Source organism: Macaca nemestrina, chromosome 16 (genome assembly GCF_043159975.1).
Source record: "Macaca nemestrina isolate mMacNem1 chromosome 16, mMacNem.hap1, whole genome shotgun sequence".
NCBI lineage: Eukaryota > Metazoa > Chordata > Mammalia > Primates > Cercopithecidae > Macaca > Macaca nemestrina.
In genome coordinates, this window is record NC_092140.1 from 75,027,587 (window position 1) to 75,046,880 (window position 19,294).

The 19,294-nt window shown below is 45.5% G+C and overlaps 2 protein-coding genes across 4 annotated transcripts in view; both read left to right on the forward strand.

Moving 5' to 3' along the window:
* The window catches only part of LOC105490756 (ATPase copper transporting beta), a 147,638-nt gene that overhangs the window by 104,151 nt on the left and 24,193 nt on the right, over positions 1-19,294 (forward strand). The window contains exon 22 of one of the 2 annotated variants that reach the window (XR_011614770.1): positions 14,051-19,122. The exons of the other annotated variant lie outside the window; for it this stretch is intronic. The gene's annotated coding sequence lies outside the window, so the exon portion shown is untranslated. Of the gene's footprint in view, positions 1-14,050; positions 19,123-19,294 lie in introns of those variants that run through there. 2 annotated transcript variants of the gene reach the window in all.
* Positions 1-19,294, forward strand: part of LOC105490759 (transmembrane protein 272) — a 125,967-nt gene that overhangs the window by 25,458 nt on the left and 81,215 nt on the right. Inside the window, exon 1 of one of the 2 annotated variants that reach the window (XM_071081309.1) lies at positions 114-2,415. The exons of the other annotated variant lie outside the window; for it this stretch is intronic. The gene's annotated coding sequence lies outside the window, so the exon portion shown is untranslated. Of the gene's footprint in view, positions 1-113; positions 2,416-19,294 lie in introns of those variants that run through there. 2 annotated transcript variants of the gene reach the window in all.

Sequence of the window (19,294 nt, forward strand, 5' to 3'; positions counted from 1 at the left end):
AGAGACCAACAGATCAAGTGTCGATTGCCACTGAAAAGATTGGTTGTTACTCACAGATCCCAAGAGAAGGGAAAGTGCTGTGCCATGCAGCACCAAATAGGGAGGCACTATGGTCAGCGAGAAGGCAGGAGTGATGGAAAAACATGGGCAGAGCCTTTATGGTGGTTTCCACGGGAAGGAGTGAGTGAGGCAAAGTGAACAGGGTTAAGGTTAGCTATTATAGTTTGAGTAATTTCAGCAGGCTCTGGGTATAGGGGCTGTCCCTAGTTGTCTGATACCTGGCCCTGGGGTGCTTGGGGCAGAGGAACAGTGGCCTAGAGTGTGTGAGTCCTGTGGAAGGCTGATGAAGTAGGTAGCTGGGGGCATGAGCTCTGGACTGGTTAGTTTGTGTTTGAAAAGCACGCTCATGGGCAGGTTTACTGTCTGTAGGAATTGGCTAACCCTGAGAGGGACAGACCTGCCAAGGTCACCAAGACCCTAGATGTTGAAGCGTCAGAATACATAAAAAGACATGGTTAATATGGTATCAGAGCCTCTGTCTTCACGTGGCCTCTCATGAAGGGCTCTAGAGTGAGCTCCCTTAAGGGATGTCAAAGGCTGTTCAAGACAGCAGAAGCCACAAGGCCACGTAAAGCCTCAGCTTGGAAGTTACGCAACAGCACTTCTGCTGCATCCCTTGGGTCAAAGCAAGTCACAGATGCACCCCAGATCCCTGCTCACGTCGAGAGGAGAGAGGAACATTAACCGTGTGGGAGGGGAGGGTCATTACAGTTGTTTTTGCAAACAACCTGCTACAGAAAGTGTGGCTTCAGAGCACTGCGAAGGCCTTTCTGAACAGACCAGATCCAACAGGAAGAGCAGAAAGAAGCTGGGTTCCAGCTCGTTTGTCTTTGCTAGTGTGGAGTCAGGGTATAGCTTCCCTTTCACTGTTGGTCCCCAGCATCAAGGGTCAGTTGGGTGTTTGCCCGGGAGCCTGCAGGGACTGTTTGTACTTTTAGAGGAGGGTTGGCATGGCTTTGGGTTGCTGTCTCCGAAACTGCCCCAGGGTCTGGGATCCCGGGGAGTGCCTGCCTGGGCTGGCAGGGAGCCCAGGCCTGTTTGTAAACTGTTTGAATGCCTCAGGGTCAGGGTCTCTCATGGGCATATTATTTTCTTATCAGGAGTTAAAATAACTCTAGAACTTCTCCCATAGAAATGCAGATGCTTTATTATCATGAAAGTACCGTTTGTAAAGCATATGGAATTAGGCCAGTAACAACCAACATTTGCTCCACACTTTAGGGCCCATGAAGCACTTTCTCATATGTTCTTCCTTGTTCTCGCAGTCACCTGTGGTTAGGCCTCATTGTCCTAGTTTTTCATATGAGAACACTGAAGCTCTAGCGGGGCTCAAAATTGGCTTGGGGCCTTAGGAGTTGCCCTGGGCCCAAGGGTGGAGCTATGGGAGCCCTACAAAGCCTGCCCCATTTCATGCCATCGCTTCAGTGAATCCCTTCTCTCCCCCATACCTGCTCATTCTGTGTGGCTGCACTCATTAGATTATTTCACCCTTTGAATTAGATGCCTCAGGGAGTCCCCTGAGCGGGCTAAGTTAACCTTTGCAGGGGGTACTGACACCCCCAGGTACAGCCCAGCCCTGCATGCTGCTTTTTGCTCCAGGGACCCCAGCCTGGTCCACTATTTGCTGGGAGAAGATTTCAGTCCCTCCAGAACACACAGCCTTTGAGGAGCCACAGCTCCCAGAGCCCGAGCCCCAAGTCACCACTGGGTGCAGTGCACGCTCCTCTGCTCTGCAGTGGTGGAGCTTCATCCTGGTGAGTCATTAGTTCTGCGTCTACAGGTGTCTCAGTGAGACGCCTACCTGTCTGCTTCACAGCCCCAGGTGAAGCCGTCATTCTCAATCCGGCTGGAGAAGAGAAGGCGGCATCACAGCTGAGTTCCTCTCCAACATAGAACCACGGGGCATTGTCCTCAGACACACACTAATATGAACCCAGGCTAATGAGGCAGAACCTCTCAAAATAGCATTCTGTTTCTTTGGAAACCAAGGTGTAGTTTTTTAAATGCCACGTGGCCCTCGATCACATTTTGCATTTCCTAGCACTTATTCTACCATTTTTACAGGGACCTGTGGCAGGCAGAGGGGCTCGGGGCAGCTTCCCTGCAGGATTCCACTTCCTGCTTGGGTCGACCCCGCTGCTGCGAGGGAGGACTTGCCCCTCGCCTCCCTGCTGTCTGGGTGTTTCCTTTGTGAATGGAAGGACCTGGCCTGCTAGAAAACATCTCAAAGCCCTGTCACAGAGGAACTCCAGCTTCCCTTAGGATGCTCTGAAGAAGGTGCTTTCCAAATGAGAGGGCCTCAGGAGGGCAGTGGCACCTCCCTGACTGGGTGAGTCAGGTGCGGCTCTAGCCAAGGTGAGTGGGGCCTGCTGTGTCCGAGGTGGCGAAAGCAGGCACTGAGACTGCTCCGGAATCATGGCTCTCTGAGGTTGTTGCTCTGAAGTCCTGCCTCTGGGCCCTCATCCAGTGTCGTGACAGCTCTTTTCTCTGGAAGAGGACAGTCTCTCTCCCTGCACGAACTGCTTTCAACCTGACATTTCTTCTCCTGCTTAGGGCCGTTCTCTGTGGACTGCTTCGTGGTGTCTGCTGTTTTTCTTAGCTCAGTGCTTCTCAATGAGGGTGCTTTTGACCTCCCACGGGGGCATTTGGTAATGTCCAGAGATATTTTACACAGTAACTACTGGAGGTGTGCTACTGGCATCGAGTAGAGGCCAGGGATGCTGCTAAACACCCCACAACACGCAGGACAGATCCCCACACACCCCCACAGCAATTCTCTATTCCAAAATGTAGTACTAATTAGGTTAAGAAACCCTGCTAATGATGATGTTCCCCTACCTGGTAAATAAAATTCAAGGTTCTCAGCCTCCAGATCAGTACAAAATGGATGTTTCTTGACTGAAATGCTTGGAGCCAGAAGTGTTTTAAATTTAGGATTTTGGAAAATTTTCATTATATTTACTGGTTGAGCGTTCCCAACCTGAAAATCTGAAATCAAAAATGCTCCAATGAGCATTTCCTTTGAGCATCATGTTGATACTCAAAAAGTTGCAGAATTTGGAGTATTTCAGATTTTTGGATTGTTCAACCTGTACTTTTCACAGTATCTTGAAAACGGACCGTGCTTATCTTTCCTCTTTTGATCTAGAGCCTCCTTTTCCACGTCCATACCGTGAATTCCTATTCAAGCCCAGAGAAAAGTATTCATTACTGCTATGCATTAGCTACTGAAGGCCAGGTGATGTTTTCCCAGATCTAACTCCTCATGATCATGATCATCATCCTCATTAACAATTACCTTAGGGTCATCATAAGAATTGCATATAAGCCAGTCACCAAGCAGTCGTCAGTCATCTGCTTAGCCCAGTGCTACCTGAACTCAGTTTCTGTCATCATGTATTTCTTAATTTCAAAATAGGCAGCAGCATTAAATCTGGTCCATGGGCTCATTAACATCATCATCATCACCACCACCACCACCACCACCACCATCATTGTCATCATCATTGCAAACCAGGCAACAAGCAGTCATTAAGCTCATGCTGATTCTGATGCTGATGGTGAATGAGAAGCAGCGCTGCAGAAAACCACCTCATTCCTAGCATCCCAGGGCCACAGGTGCTCTGTGTTAGGTTGAGTGTTCACTTGTCCAGTGTGAATGTATTTTTGTTAAGAGTTATTGGCATCTGAGTTTCTGGTGACCAGGTGCTTCTTTCTAAACACACACACACACACACACACACGTGGAAGACTGTTGGAGAAACCCAAATGGTGTCATAGGAGGCAGGTGGGAGAAGACACTTTGGTTGCTCAACCAGGTATGATTCTGCCAGACAAAAGACCCTATAGGTTCTTTTTTCTGCCCCACCACTGCCTCATTATGGCTATGATAGGTTTATTGAAGCTAAAGCTTGGGCACTCTGGGGCAGCCTTTGCCCCACACCCACACGAGTCTTTTTCCTTTTTCAATTGCCATTGAAGTCTGGAAATAGCACTCTGCCTTTTCCTCTGGCCCCATGGGAACTGGGACTTCTGGGTGTTTAACTTAGCATCTGACTCCATTAGATGCTCAGGGCTTCCTGCACTTACACCTAGAGATTGGGAAAAGGAGTGTTCTGGGGAAAGCAGGGGGGACCAGTTTGCTGTCTATTTGGTGGCTTTCCCTGTACAGTGGAGAGAGCAGCCAGAACCTGAAGTGACAACTGAGACATTGTCATCTGATGTAGAGTCTCTCTTCCCTCCCTGACCTCGTTCCTGTGCCGCCTCTCCCTCCCTCCCACTTCCAACAGTGCACTTAGGAATGAGTTATGAAGTGTCTTATTGGAAAGCAAGACTTGAATAGCAATGAAGGGCAGACACTATAGTTAGTTATTATTGATCATCTCTACCTGCACTTTCTATATTTGCAAGCACTTTTCGGGACTTAGTGAGTAATAAATAAAGTGTCTCTAGATCACCTTGCTGCTTCCCACTGCTGCTCCTCGTGTATGCAGTTCTAGTTGTGTACCCACTGGATACACACACTAAGGAGGTGAGACCTTCGAAAGAAATGCAAAATATTTCCACAATTGTGTTGGTGTACAAACTGACCTGTCAAAACCAAAACTAAATTTAGCTAGATTATAATCAACACCCCCAGTGGATGTTATCGGTTCCTTGTCCAGGGCCCCTTTACCAGGCGGAGGCACTCATCTCCCAACTTTGAGTATTGCTCACAGCAGCTGCCTGCTTCCTGAAGAACTGCCCTTGGCAGAGCAGAAGCCACCATGCTAGGAAGTTATCCACTCCCTCGGCATCCCATAGCCAATAACTGATTGTCATCAGGGCTGTGTTCGTTATCTGTGTCTCAAAATAAATTACTCTAAAACTTAGTGCCTTAAACGGACAATGAATATTTGTTATTTCACAATCCTTGTGGGTCAGGGATTTGGGAGCAGCTTAGCAGAGTGGTTCCAGTTTGGGTTCCTCAGGAGGTTGCCCACAGACTGTCCATCAGGGCTGCAAGTGACCTGCAGGCTTGACTGAGGCAGGTGGCCCTGCCTCTGGGGTGGCTCACTGGCCTGACTGGCAAGGTGGGGCTGGGTGTTGGCAGAATGCTCAGTCCCTCTAACCATGGGACTCTCCCAAGTTCAGCTTCTAGAGTAGCTTATGATAATATACTTTCTCTAACACCTATATTCTAAAAGATATTTCATAAAATAACCTTCCTCTAATTTTGAAATCTGTAACATTTCAGCAGTTCGTTTTAGACGTTCAGAGGCTGAACATTTTAGATTCTGGTTCTGAAGGCATGTGGGTGCCCTCAGCGTCAATAGCAGCAGCTAATATTTCCCAAAGCTTTTCCATGCACCAGGCCATGAGAAGGGCAAAAAGTGTTGTGATTCTGTTGAAGCAATGCCCACTACCCCTTCAGTCCCAGCTTGAAAATGTAACAAGGCAACTGGGAAACTATCTTCAACATCAGTGCTTTTTTCATTTTGCTTCTCTTGATTTTTACATCTTATAAAACTGAGACTCCACCTATATTTGTTCTTTCATCCAATGCACATTGGCTTCTGACCTCACCCCTGAAACGGCTTTTCCAGAGGTCTGCAGTAACCTCCTGAGACCACATCCCAAGTGATTCTTTTCAGTTTTTTTATTACGTGACCTTTCCATGGAGCTTCACCCCACCCAGTGAATAACTTCCCTTCTTGAATCTCCTCCTTCTTGAAACTCTTCTCTCTTGGATTTCGAACTTGGATGACAGAGTGAGAAAGGCCTGGCATGTTTGCTCTGGACTGGGTAACCCAATGGAGCTATGTGGATTTTCTGCACAAATTTGGGATGTAAACACACCCAGTGGGGCTTCTGCCCAGAAGATTGTAGCTAGGCTGGGCTGGAGGTAGGGAAAGCAGGGAGGAGGCTACGTGTTGGTGGGAGGAGGCTGATAGAGCCTGAACCAGGGGAGGCAGTGAGCCTTAGGAGAGAGCAGGTAGATTCTAGATACTTAGGAGAGCCACTGTCACAGAGCTTTGTAAAGGGACTTTGGATGGAGTGGGCACTGGGGGAGGACAGAAAGGAAAATAGAGGCACTGAAGATGTGTCCAGGCTTCTCCGGGGGTAGTTAGTAATGCCATTGACCCAAGTCAACTGATGTATTTTTGTGTTTTTGCTGAGTTCTTCTTCGTTTTTGACTTTTCTTGGGTACATGAATTTCCAGAAGTACCTGTTCCAGGGGCAACTGACAACTGAGAGGGCTGTGAGGCATGGGAGGGCGGGTGGGGCACAGGCAGCTTCACTGGGCACCACCCCTCCAGCAGGAGTGGTTTCTTTATATGTACCAGGGATATTTCTGCATTGAACTCTAGACCATGTGGAACTTGGTTTTTAGCAGGCCAAATGCCAGGCATAATTTTCTAGATGGGCCAGATGCAACCACACTCAGGAACCATACTTCATTAAAGTGTGTGTGGACCCAGGTTCTCTTCCTTCACAATTTTGTGAGTACAAATGAGGTTGGACATTAACATCACATATCTGAGAAGGCTGGGTCTCACTTAAAAAAAAACAAAAGCAGTTTTATTGAGCTATAATTCACATCATAGATTTCACCCTTCTAAAGTTTATGGTTCAGTGGTTTTTGATATATTCATAGAATTGTGCAACCATCAGCACTTCAAATTTTTAGAACATTTTCACCACCCTTCTCTCCCTTCTCTCCCACAGAACTCTGTACTCATTAGAAGTCATGCCTTACTCTTTCCTGGCAACCTTGTTTCTACTTTTTGTCTCTACAGAATTGTCTATTCTGAGCATTTACTATAAATGGAACCATAAAACATGTGGCTTTTTGTGTCTGGCTTCTTATACTTAGCATAATGATTTAAAAGTTCACCTGTGTTGTAGCATGTATCAGCAATACATCATTCATTATGATTGCTGAATAATCCATTTTATGGATATATCACTTTTTGTTTGTCCATTCATTCATTGATGGATACTTGGGTTGTTTCCATTTTCTTGGCTATCATGAATAATGCTGGCATGAACATTTGCATACAAGTCTTTGTGTGGATATATATTTTATTTCTCTTGGAGAGACACCTGGGAGTGGAATTGCTAGGCTATTATGGTAACTGTATCTTTACATTAACCAATATTGAAGAACTGACACGTGGGCTGCATCTTTTTTCTGATCCCATCAGTGATGCATGAGAGTTCCAATTTCTCCACATCCTCACCAACACTGTTATTGTCTGTCTTTTTTATTTCAGTGCATATGAAGCGGTATGTCATTGTGGTTTTGATTTGTATTTCCTTAATGATTAATGGTGTTGAGTATCTTTCCATGTGTGTATCGGTCATTTGTGTATCCTCTTTGGAGAAATGTCTATTTAAATCGTTTGCTTATTTTTAAATTGGGTTGTCCTTTTATTGTTGACTTGTAAGAGTTATTTATTCTGGACTCCAGTCCCTTATCAGATCTATGACTTGCAAATATCTTCTCCCATTTTGTGGCTGTCTTTTCACTTTCTTGATTGTGTGCTTTAAAGCACAAAAGATTTTTATTTTGAAGATGTGCAAGTTACATTTCTTTCTTTTATTGCCTGTGATTTCAGTATTTATCTAAGAAACCATTGCCTAATTTAAGGTATAAAGATTTATTCCCAGGTTTTCTCCTAAGAGTTCCATAGTTTTAACTCTTGCATGTAAGACTATGACCCATATTGAGTTAATTTTTGTATGTGGTTTGAAATAGGAGTCCAACTTCATTCTTTTGCAGGTGAATATCCAGTTGTCCCAGCACCACTTATTGAAAAGACTATTCATCTCCCATGTGATTGTCTAGGTTTGTCTAAATCAATTGGCCATAAAAGTAAGGATTTCTGTTCATAATTTAATAAAAATTTAGTTCTATTCCATTAAACTACGTGTCTAGCCTTTTCTAGTGCCATGCAGTCTTAATTACTATAGCTTTGCATTAAGTTCTGAAATTGGGAAACTTGAGACCTCCAATTTTGTTGTAAGATTGTTTCGGCTATTCTGGATCCCTTGCATTTTTATATGAATTGTAGGGTCAGTTTGTCAATTTCTACATAGAAGCCAGATGACATTTTTGAGAGGATAGTGTTGAATCTGTGCATCAATTTGGGAAATGTTGCCATCTTAATACTTAAGTCTTCTGATTCATGAAGATGGCATGTCTTTCCACTTATTTAGGCCTTCTTTAATTTCTTTCATGATATCTTATAATTTTTAGTGTGTAAGACTTGCATTTTCTTTGCAAGTGCCAAATGCTACTGATTAGAATTACACTGGAAACATCTTTCAGTTGCTATACCCTTTTCTGGCTTTTATTACTGTTTTTAATTGACACATAATAACTGTATATATTTATGGGATACAGTGTGATTATGAAGCCTTGCACCTATGTTGTTTATCTCAAGTATTTTTTCTTCTAGATGCTATTGTAAATTGTTTCCTTGATTTCATCTTCAGATTATTCATCACTAGTATATAGAAAAACAATTGATTTTTTGTATATTGACCTTGTATCCTGCGACTTTACTGTACTTGTTTATGGGTTCTGAAAGCGTTTTTTACGGATTTTCCAGATAAGAGATCATACCATCTGTGAATAGAGATCGTTTCATTTACTAACCATTATTCTTGCTAAATGAATCAATAAGTAAGAGCTGTGGGAGTAAGACATGCAGTCTAGACAGTCTCTAGAAGGTGGCCTTGAGAAGGCCAGCAGTGATCAGCAGTGGATGAGAACAGGTTTAGGACTCTGAGACTGGAGTGGGGTTGAGGCAGGGAAAGTGAGGAGGAATGATAGGCAGGTACAAGGTAGAATCGAGTGAGTGGTAGATCAGGAAATCCTAGACAACAGGTGCTGGTGGCTCAGTCATTTGTATTACCCTTTCAGCATGCTGGGTGCCTCTCCTGGAACACATTTAAAGGATCCAAAGGACTCCTTCTAGCAGTGCCATCGTAGCAGGAAAAAGATGTAAGTCTAAGCCATTCTTGTTGGCTTTATACAGCCAGGATTGGTTGTGAAGTAGGCAAAGGGCAGAAGAGAGAGAACTAACATTTATCATCTAGTATGTGCCAACATTTTGCATATATTGTTTAGTTTAACCCTTACAGTACTCCTACTTTTGCAAATGTGAATCTGGTGTTTTTGTGTAATATTCAGAAAATGCATGATATTTATGTAGTGGTAGCTGCCATCACACCGTAAGTCAGTTGCCCATTTCTCCATCCATGAGGCAGCCGTCCTCTCTATTATAAGGAGCTCATTTCTCAATTAGTTCTTTGAAAACTGAAAAGCATGTAGATCTAGAACAATATCCTGCATTAGTGATTCTTAACCAGGAGTGTGTTAGGAGAAAACTCCCCAGTAGTTTCTTGTATTTCTGCATATATGAGCAGGGCCACTGCACTTTTGTTCTAGTTGTCTTTTTATTTATTTTATTTTATTTGTTTATTTTTTGAGACGGAGTCTCGCTCTGTCACCAGGCTGCAGTGTAGTGGCACAATCTCTGCTCACTGCAACCTCTGCCTCCCAGATTCAAGCGATTCTCCTGTCTCAACCTTCCCAGTAACTGGGACTACAGGTGCACGCCACCACGCCCAGCTAATTTTTGTATTTTTAGTAGAGACGGGGTTTCACCATGTTGGCCAGGATGGTTTCAATCTCTTGATCTCGTGATCCACCCACCTCAGCCTCCCAAAGTGCTGGGATTACAGGCTTGAGCCACCACTCCCAGCAGCCCCTGCCCTTTTTTTTTAAGATGGAGTCTCACCCTGTCACTCAGGCTGGAGTGCAATGGTGCGATCTCAGCTCACTGCAACCTCCGCCTCCTGGGTTCAAGCAATTTTCTTGCCTCGGCCTCCTGAGTAGCTGGGATTACAGGCGTGCACCACCATGCCCAGCTAATTTTTGTGTTTTTAGTAAAGAAGGGTTTTACCATGTTGGGTTTACCTGGTTTTACCAGGCTGGTCTCCAACTCCTGACCTCAGGTGATATACCCACCTCGGCCTCCCAAAGTACTGGGATTACAGGCGTGAACCACTGCGCCCAGACTAGTTCTAGTTATCTTTTCAACTATTTTTTCAAGAAGATTATAAAGGAAATCATCTTGGCAGACAAAAATAAGAGTCCCCCCTCCAGGGAAGAGAGATTTGCTTACTGTGTATGATAATAAAGATAATGTTGGCCAGGCACAGTGGCTCATGCCTGTAATCCCAGCACTTTGGAAGTCTGAGGCAGGCAGGTCACTTGAGCCCAGGAGTTCAAGATCAGCCTGGACAACATAATGAGACTCCATCTCTACAGGAAAAAAAAGTTAGCCAGGCATGGTGGCGTGCGTGTGTGGTCCCAGCTACTTTGGAGGCTGAGGCAGGATGGTGGTTTGAGCCTAGGTCAGGGCTACAGTGAGTCATGATGGCACCACTGCACTCCAGCCTGGGCGACAGAGCAAGACCGTCTCCAAAAAAAAAAAGAAGACAATGTCTTACTATGGTGTAAAAGTTGGGCAGGTTTACCTGCAGTCCTTTCAGCCTTTCAAAAGATTTGGGTTTCTGAAACTTGGGGCTCCTCTGCTGTGATGAACCCAACATGTGCTCTGAATTCACCTGGGCCACTGCATCACCCTCTGGTGCCAGAGAACAAAGGGAACCAACCTGAACATGAAGTTTATGCTGCTTGCTGTGCTTTGTTGCTGACTCAGGAGTTTTGTGTCTTCTGCCAGTGTGCATGGAACTGTGGCAGACTAACTCCTGTCAAGGTGCTCATCTAAATCACCTGTGCGGTTTCAAAAATCCATACCTGCCCGGGCCCTACCCCAGTGATTCAGATTCAGTAGGTCTGGAGTGGAGTCCAGGTACCTGGGTTTCTCTAAGTTCTCTGAATTGTCCTGAGCACATGACCATTGGAGACCACTGTTCTCACAACGGTCAGGCCCCCACGCCGACCAAACTGGCCAAGCTTCTGGCGGGGATCAGTGCGCAGCTGGAAGTACTCAGCGAGGTTCTGGAGACACTGTAAGAAGGCAGCTGCAGGGGTGCCTCATGGGAAGAGATGGGCCTCCTCTGTTGGTTGCAACAGGCTTTGTCTCATAACCACAGCATCCCCCCTCTCAGGGCATCCGGCTGGGTGTGTAGGGCATGTGCACCCACAACTTCTTAGAGAACAACCTTCCGCAGAGGGCAGTGACTGTAGAACCAGGACCTGCCCTGAGCGTTTTAGCCAGGCTGTGAGAGGGTGCCCTCTCCTGGACATGCTGCTGCTGCTCACATAGTTCCTTCGCTTCAAACTGAGTCTCTGAAATGATAAAAACACTTCAATAATTATTCTAAAAACATACATTTGTGTTACACACAACTGTTTCTCTGTCTCATACACACACACCCCCCTCTAGAGCTGTATGGCTTGTTAATAGGCTTTGAAAATCTTTTATATTCACCAAGCTGTCCCCGATGGCACAGCTAGAAGGAGCTGGAGAAAAAGACAAGTCAGTCTGAAGCTTTCTTGTAGGCTGAGAGTTAAATTTCCCATAGATGGGCTCCTCCAGGGAAGGGGATGCGGAGTGTTGGACTTTCCTGTGCCAAAGTTGAGACTGGGGCCCTGGGGTTTGCTGAACGCTAATAGAATTTAGCAGACTCTTGTTCTCCCTGAAGAAAAGAGCTTTTGAAAGCAGGCATTGTCCACAGAAAAGAGATAAAGTGTTTGGGCTAAGAGGAGGACGGTCAGGCAGCCATTAAGAGAGGCTTGTGGTTACGTTGGTGTTATGTGGGAAATTTTTTTAACATTTTAAAAGCGAAAAAAAGACCATGGCAAGAGCATCCTGAATCTCAGGGGTTGTGTATTGGAATCTGAAAAGTGGAGAGGATATTTACCATCACAGGAGCTGTCAGATCATGGATGTTAAGCATTTGGCGCACTGGGAACACTCCCTACTGGTAACTGTAAATACCATCATTAGCTGCATGCTCAGCTGTTTTATTTTCACCCCATCCCAGGGCAGAAGGTGGGGGGATGTGGGCAGTGGTGTCAGGATCTAGCTGGGAGGGGTGAGGGGAGAGGAGGTTGAAGATGAGGAAATGCCTGTTCTGCTGTCTTGGTAGCCCGAGCTTCGGGCCCTGTCCCACAGGTAGATGTGTAAATGTCCCAGGTGGAGCCCATAGCAAACACCCCTCTGCACCTTCCCACCAGAGTTCTTTCAGGGCCGTCCAAGAGACAGCCAGAATCCATCCCCTGCCTAAAGCACAGAGAATCTGACTTGAGCCGCTGTCTTGTGGCTCGATTTCCCTGCAGTTTCTACAGAGTGCGAGCCCCATCTGTAAGGAATATTTAGAAAACCACCTTCAGAGGCAGTCTCCCACCCGACGATGGCAGCTGAAGAGGGCAATGCTATCAGAGCCTGTGCTGGTTATGGGTTCTCTGCAGCTCCCCACAAACCAGCCCAATACCACATGCATCTCAACCAGGGCAATCCAGGTTTCTTTTTCCTTTAAGTCAGGGGTCCCCAGCCCCTGGGCCATGGACCAGTACCGGTCTGTGGCCTGTTAGGAACTGGGCCACACAGCAGGAGGTCAGTGGCAGGTGAGCAAGTGAAGCTTCCTCTGTATATACAGCTGCTCCCCATCACTCGAATTACCATCTGAGCTCCACCTCCTGTCAGATCAGCAGTGGCATTAGATTCTCATAGGAGCATGAACCCTGTTGTGAACTGTGCATGCCAGCAATCTAGGTTCCCCACTCCTTATGAGAATCTAACGCCTGATGATCTGTCACTGTCTCCCATGACCCCCAGATGGGACCATCTAGTTGCAGGTAAACAAGCTCAGGGCTCCCACTGATTCTACATTATGGTGAGTTGTAGAATTATTTCATTATATATTACAATATAATAATAATAGAAATAAAGTGCACACTAAATGTAATGTACTTGAATCATCCCCAAACCATCCCCTGACCTGGTCCATGGAAAAATTGTCTTCCACGAAACTGGTCCCTGGTGCCAAAAATGTTGGGGACCACTGCTTTAAGTCACTGCAGGCTCCATTGGCACTTTTGGGTTTGCCCTTTTGCAAACTTCTCAGTCCTTTCACGCCTTTTCTTTGAACATCCAGTGAGCATTTTCTTCTCACCCTGCAGCTGTAATTTTCAGATTTAGGGAACTCAGCTCCCTAGCAAAACCCCAGCCAACCACCATCGCCTCATCCCCAGCTGCAGTGATTGGCTCCAAGGGTGAATACGTCACCCAAACCCAGCCAATCAGAGTCCTTTTACTGAACTTCCACATGTAGGGCTCTTCTCTCTTGGATTTTTATTACCTGGGAGGGCACAAAGCTGGTGTTTCCTGTGCTGATGTCCCAGTGCCCTGACTCACAAAGAAAGAGTGTCTGTAGGGCGAGACAACAAGCCCAACACATGAGGTGTGGAGAGCTGGAGAGCACTCATGCCTTTGCTTTAGTTCCTGAATCCAGTTGTGCCTGCAGCCACTTCTGCCCTGTCCTTTCACAGTTATCTGTCCCAATACATCCCACTCCCTGCTTGATGATTTGAATTGTTGCTGACACTTTTTAGCCTCTAAAGTTGTGATGACTACAAACTTGTTCCCCAAGCAGTTCTTCAATGCAGGGGATGGTGTGTCTGTATCCCTTTAATTTCTATTTGAAGATTAGAAACTGTTGCTGGCCTGTCTCTGGCCCTCCAGGCCCTGTCCTGTGAGATGACTCTTTCCTTCTTTGCTCTGCATACAGCACTACTGTCTTTGTCATTTATTAGTATTGTTATCTTAGTTATTATTTAAATCATATAAAGTTCTGCATTGAGGATTTCATGTATTAGATTTGTTTTCTCCACAACAAGATGACAAGCTTTTGGAATTATTTTTACATCTTAAAAAACAGTCTTTTCAGGACTGACCTTAATTCTGGGCACCTATCCAATAAATAATAACATTAATTAAATAAAAAACATTTTCCCAAAACACAGAACCAACTGCGTGGCCTCCTCTGAGCACGATCACACCTCCTGGTGATTGAGCCTGCAGCTGATGCTGATCATTTGAATGTTCACGTTGTCAATGTGAAGAGGCCAAGCAGAAGCACATATGGTGTGAGCCAGGGGAAGAGATTTTTGTACGACTCCTCTAAAGTAAACATTGTTTTGGGGAGAATCCCAGAAAAACACACATTCGTCGTTGTTGCTGTTTTTTCCTGATTAGTCACAGGACCACAGTGATTCTGAAGCAGCAGGTCCTGGTCAAGCTAAAGGAAGAGGGGGATCTGGGATTAGGGTGCAGATAAGGAGGGACAACACTTCAGCACAGAAACGAGGCCTAGACTTTCTAATTTGGGATGCTTTTTGCATGTGCTTCTTTACTGAAGGAGACAGAGCTTTTGATGCATTTAATACTGGCAAATTACTTTAAAATGGCTAAAACACAGATACAGTTTAAGCTCTCTCCTAATCCCCTAAACAAATACTTGAGAACTGCAAAGAAAGTAAACTAAGCTAATCTCCATCTGAGAAGGTCTCCTTAGTTTGACTTCTGTTCCTGTGAACCCTTGGAGAGAAGACCCCGGTTCAAAGTCCTTGCCAGGGAGCTCATCGCTACTGCCAAGGACAGGTGGGTGTTTAAGGAGTATGTGCAGACAACTCAAGGAGCACAAAGGATGGATGTACGATGTTTGTCAGAAAATGGGAAGTGCTGAACAAATTAGCCAAGAACTTTTCTAGGTTCATTAACCTTTGTGTTGTAGTCAGGGTGCAGTCAAGAAATGCAGGGAGTTTCGTGGAAGGAGTTTAATATAGCAGTCTAGTTAGAAGGGTGTTATAAAACCAGGGGAGGAGGGTGAGGCAACCCAGAGATTAGCAACTGCAGGAATCCATTACCACTGCTAGGACAGAGGAACAAAGGGAGGGGACTGAGCCACCAGACCCAGGAACTGTGAGCTGGAACTCTGGATGAGGGGCTGCATGAGATGCCACCTGAGGACCCTGTGGCTGAAACCATGGGGGAAAGGCCATCATGGGGAATGGGAAATGGAAGCCAAGAAGAGGCTGTGTGATGGAGCTGGGTCCAAGGAGGAAATGTGGTCACTTTTCTTGTAGTCACTGCCCAAGAAAAGGCTGGAAAGGGAGGCGGAGCTGGTGTATTACCAAGTTTCCCCTTCTTCCATCCATGCCTCCATTGGCTCAATCTAACAGGAAGCAAGTGGGCACAGAAGCCATCCCCCAGCAGTACCAAGCAGAGTAGGGGAAGGTGGGTAATGGGTCTGAAATCAAACAGACAGATAACTTGCCCACCTGTGCCAGCTGTTTTTCTGCCACACAAGTCTGCGTGCTTTGGGGCACAGCACGTGTTCCAGGCTGAGATGAGATGACAATGATGATGAAAAACTGTACAGGGGAGTAGATGTTCCCACTTCCAGGCTTCAATAAACATAAACCAGTATATCTATTGATGGTTGACAGGAAAAGATTTCCAATCTTCCAAGAGTCTCAGATCCCATCACCCCTGAGGGGCAGGGAGTAGTCCTGCTCTTCCTCAGTTTCCCTACAGTCAGCAGGTGCTGTAGGAGACTAGATGAGGCAGGGAAAGGAGAGCCTTTCAGCTCTTCTCCCTGAGCCCCATTTCCCCACCTCTTCCACATCTGGGTATGAAAATGGACCATATTGCCACTGAGAGAAAGCAAAATCCCTAAACGTGAGCTTGCATAGCTTTACTAATACACCTGATCTTCAGAGTTTTGGTTAACACAAGTTTACACATATTTTCAAAAAATAATTGACCTAACAAAGCTTTTGTTTGACTTTCAATTCCATTCTATTGACTGCCCCTGCCCCCGTCCAACTCCTGCCACCCACTGGGCAAACAATCCTGATCAAGCTCACCCTTCCGTCCTCCAAATACTCTTTCCAGATACTCGGGACTAGAAGCTAGGGGTTCAAATCAAAAATGAGTAAGACACAGTCCTGCCTCTTTTTCCTTCCATTCCCCTAGAACAGTAGTTGTCCCTCTCCCCTAACCCACCCCTGCAGATGTCTTCTCACTGAGGAAAATAAAACACAAAGCAGGGAAAGTGAAGGTGCTGTGCTTCAGCTGGGCACAGGAGCCCCAATCCCCTCCTTACCACCTCCCCCAGCCTAGGCTCATTCTGGCAATCCCTGGACCTTTTCAAAGCAGAGTTTGCAAATTTCTGCTTCAGGGCAATTCAGTAAATGCACATAAACTCCTTAGCAAATCTGTTGGGAGATAGAACCTAAATTAGGCTTGTCATAAAAATTGCTAAACTTTACTGTTTGTGTGCCTGTTGGCTAATAGGAATCTGTCAGGTAATGACAAATAATCTCTATTCATAGGATAAGGCTTTATAGAAAAAAAGCAAATGAAATAATTTGAAATTGATTTGTAAACTATAAGCTCTTAAAAAAAATCAAGGGTTTTCTTTTGGTAATTTTTCTTCCTAGGCAGAAATTTCCAAGAAGATTCAAGAGAAAGGGAATGAAGGAACCTCATAATGATGGCTTTTCCTTGATTCCAGCTGGCTGAATGATCACTGGGCTATGGCTGCCAGCACATTCCATGTGGGCCCCAAACACAAGCCCATTTCTTATGTTTGTGTCTGGTACATAATCTGGTCGCATCTCCTGTCACAGTCCTCCTAAAAAAGATATTACCACAGTAGCACCTTCCCTGGGCCCTCATGTTCACCCAGACAGACTTGTGTACAACATTCATGACAACAGTGGTAAACAAAAGTTCAACATATTGAGTTTAAAGATCTAATTGGCTTTTATTGGGCATTCATGCATTGAACAGTAACCTATCCAAAGATTTAAAAAAGATGAGCTGAGCAGAGGACTTTGGTTTTATAGACAGAAAAGGGCTAAAGAAGCAGAAAGAAGGAACAAGAAGCACATTAGTAAGCTCAGAGTTCCTCATGCACCTAGCACAAGTGACTCCATTCTGGTTTGGTCTGGTCTGTTGTGCCCTAGTGCAGGAGCTCCATTCAAAACACAAGCCCCCCATACATTTCATTTAACATAAGTTTGTGTACACTTGATTTTGCAGGGTGTCTTAGTCTTTTCGTGTTGCTATAAAGGAATACCTGAGGCTGAGTAGTTTATAAAGAAAAGAGGTTTGTTTGGCTCATGGTTCTGCAGGCTGTACAAGAAGCATGATACCGGCATCTGCTTCTGGTGAGGGTCCTGGGTTTCTTCCACTCATGGCAGAAGGTGAAGGGGAGCCAGCACGTGCAGAGATCACATGGCAAGAGAGCAAGCAAGAGAGGGAGAAAGGGGAGGGAGATAAGGGCTCTTTTTAACAACTATCTCTTGTGGAAACTAACAGAGTGAGAACTCACTCACCCCCAGCCAGGGAGGGAACTAATCTATTCTTGAGGGATCCACCCCTTATGATGCAAACTTCTCCCGTTAGACCCCACCTCCAATATTGGAGATCGAATTTCAACATGAGGTTTTCAGGGATAAACCTCCAAACTATAGCAGGGGGTGTATAGACCTTGTTTGCATTGACCAACTGTAGCTTCCACCATATTTAGAGTGCTCAAAGACGAGGACTGCATCCTTGTGTTTCTAGCTTACTCTGAGCTGAGGTCCCTCACAGCTACCACTGGTGTTGCTCAGCACTCCCAGGTACTTGGACTGCACCCTATGGAGGACTCTGGAAGGCCCCTCCATGCACTCCCTGTTCATTGTTCCTATCCTCTTGATCTGCCACAAGAAAATGTCACAGATTGGCTGGGCATGGTGGCTATAGCTGTAATCCCAGCACTTTGGGAGGCCGAGGCAGTGGATCACCTGAGGTCGGAAGTTCAAGACCAGCCCAACCAACATGGGGAAACCTTGTCTGTACTAAAAATACAAAATTAGTTGGACATGGTGGCACATGCCTGTAATCTCAGCTACTCGGGAGGCTGAGGCAGGAGAATCGCTTGAACCCAGGAGGTGGAGGTTGCAGTGAACCGAGATCGCACTACTGCACTTCAGCCTGGGCAACAAGAAGAAAACTCCATCTCAAAACACACACACACACACACACACACACACACAAACAAATCACCGATTGGGTGGTTCAAACAACAGGAAGTTATTTTCTCACAGTTCTAGAGGCTGGAAGTCCAAGATCAAGGTGCTGGCAGGGCTCGTTTCTCCTGAGGCCTCTCTCCTTGGCTTGCAGATGGCCACTTTCTCATCATGTCCTCACAGTGCCTTTTTCTCTGTGCATGCATTCCTGGTGTCTCCTCCTCTTCTTGTAAGGCCACAGTCCTATTGGTTTAGGGTCTCACCCTTATGACCTCATTTACCCTTAATTATCTCTTTAAAGGCCCTATCTCCAAATATAGTCACTTTAGAGATTAGGGCTTCAACATATGAATTTTGGAAAGACACAATTCATTCCATAACAGAAGGGACATGAGGAAAAGTGTGAATACTACAGCCTTTTAGAAAAGCAATTTGGCAATATCTATTAAAATTGTTAAAGTAAAAAAGATGCTCTTCTACCCAGGAATTTATTGCTAAGAAATTATCTCACAGGTAGAAAACCACCAGTAATAATGAAAATGTGTTCAAGGGTGTTTATTAGAGCATTGTCATTGTGGCAAACAGTTACACCTGGACAGAATGTATATGGCCATCAGTGGGAAAGTGGTTAAAAAAATCATGGTGAAATACACATCACCAGAGAGACTCTGTGGCCATTAAAAATAATTAATTAGAACTGGCTGGGCACAGTGGCTCACGCCTGTAATCCCAGCACTTTGGGAGGCTGAGGTGGGTGGATCACGAGGTCAGGCGTTTGAGATCAGCCTGGCCAACATGGTGAAACCCCATCTCTACTAAAAATACAAAAAAATTAGCCAGACGTGGTGGCAGGCGCCTGTAATCCCAGCTACTTGGGAGGCTGAGACAGGAGAATGGCTTGAACCTGGAAGGCAGAGGTTGCAGTGAGCCGAGATCGATCGAGCCCCTGAACTCCAGCCTGCGGGGACAGAGCAAGACTCCATCTCAAAAAAAAAAAAAAAAAAAAAAAGAAATTAGAACTCTACCAACTTACTTGGAGGGATTCCTATAAAATGCTGCCATGTGAGAAAAAGCAAGATGCATGAAGTGTGCATAGGGTGACTATAAATGATAAAGCAAATCTTATATGCATCTATATTGGTATATAATCACAAAGGTTGTTAACACGGTTAGCCTGGAAGGTGC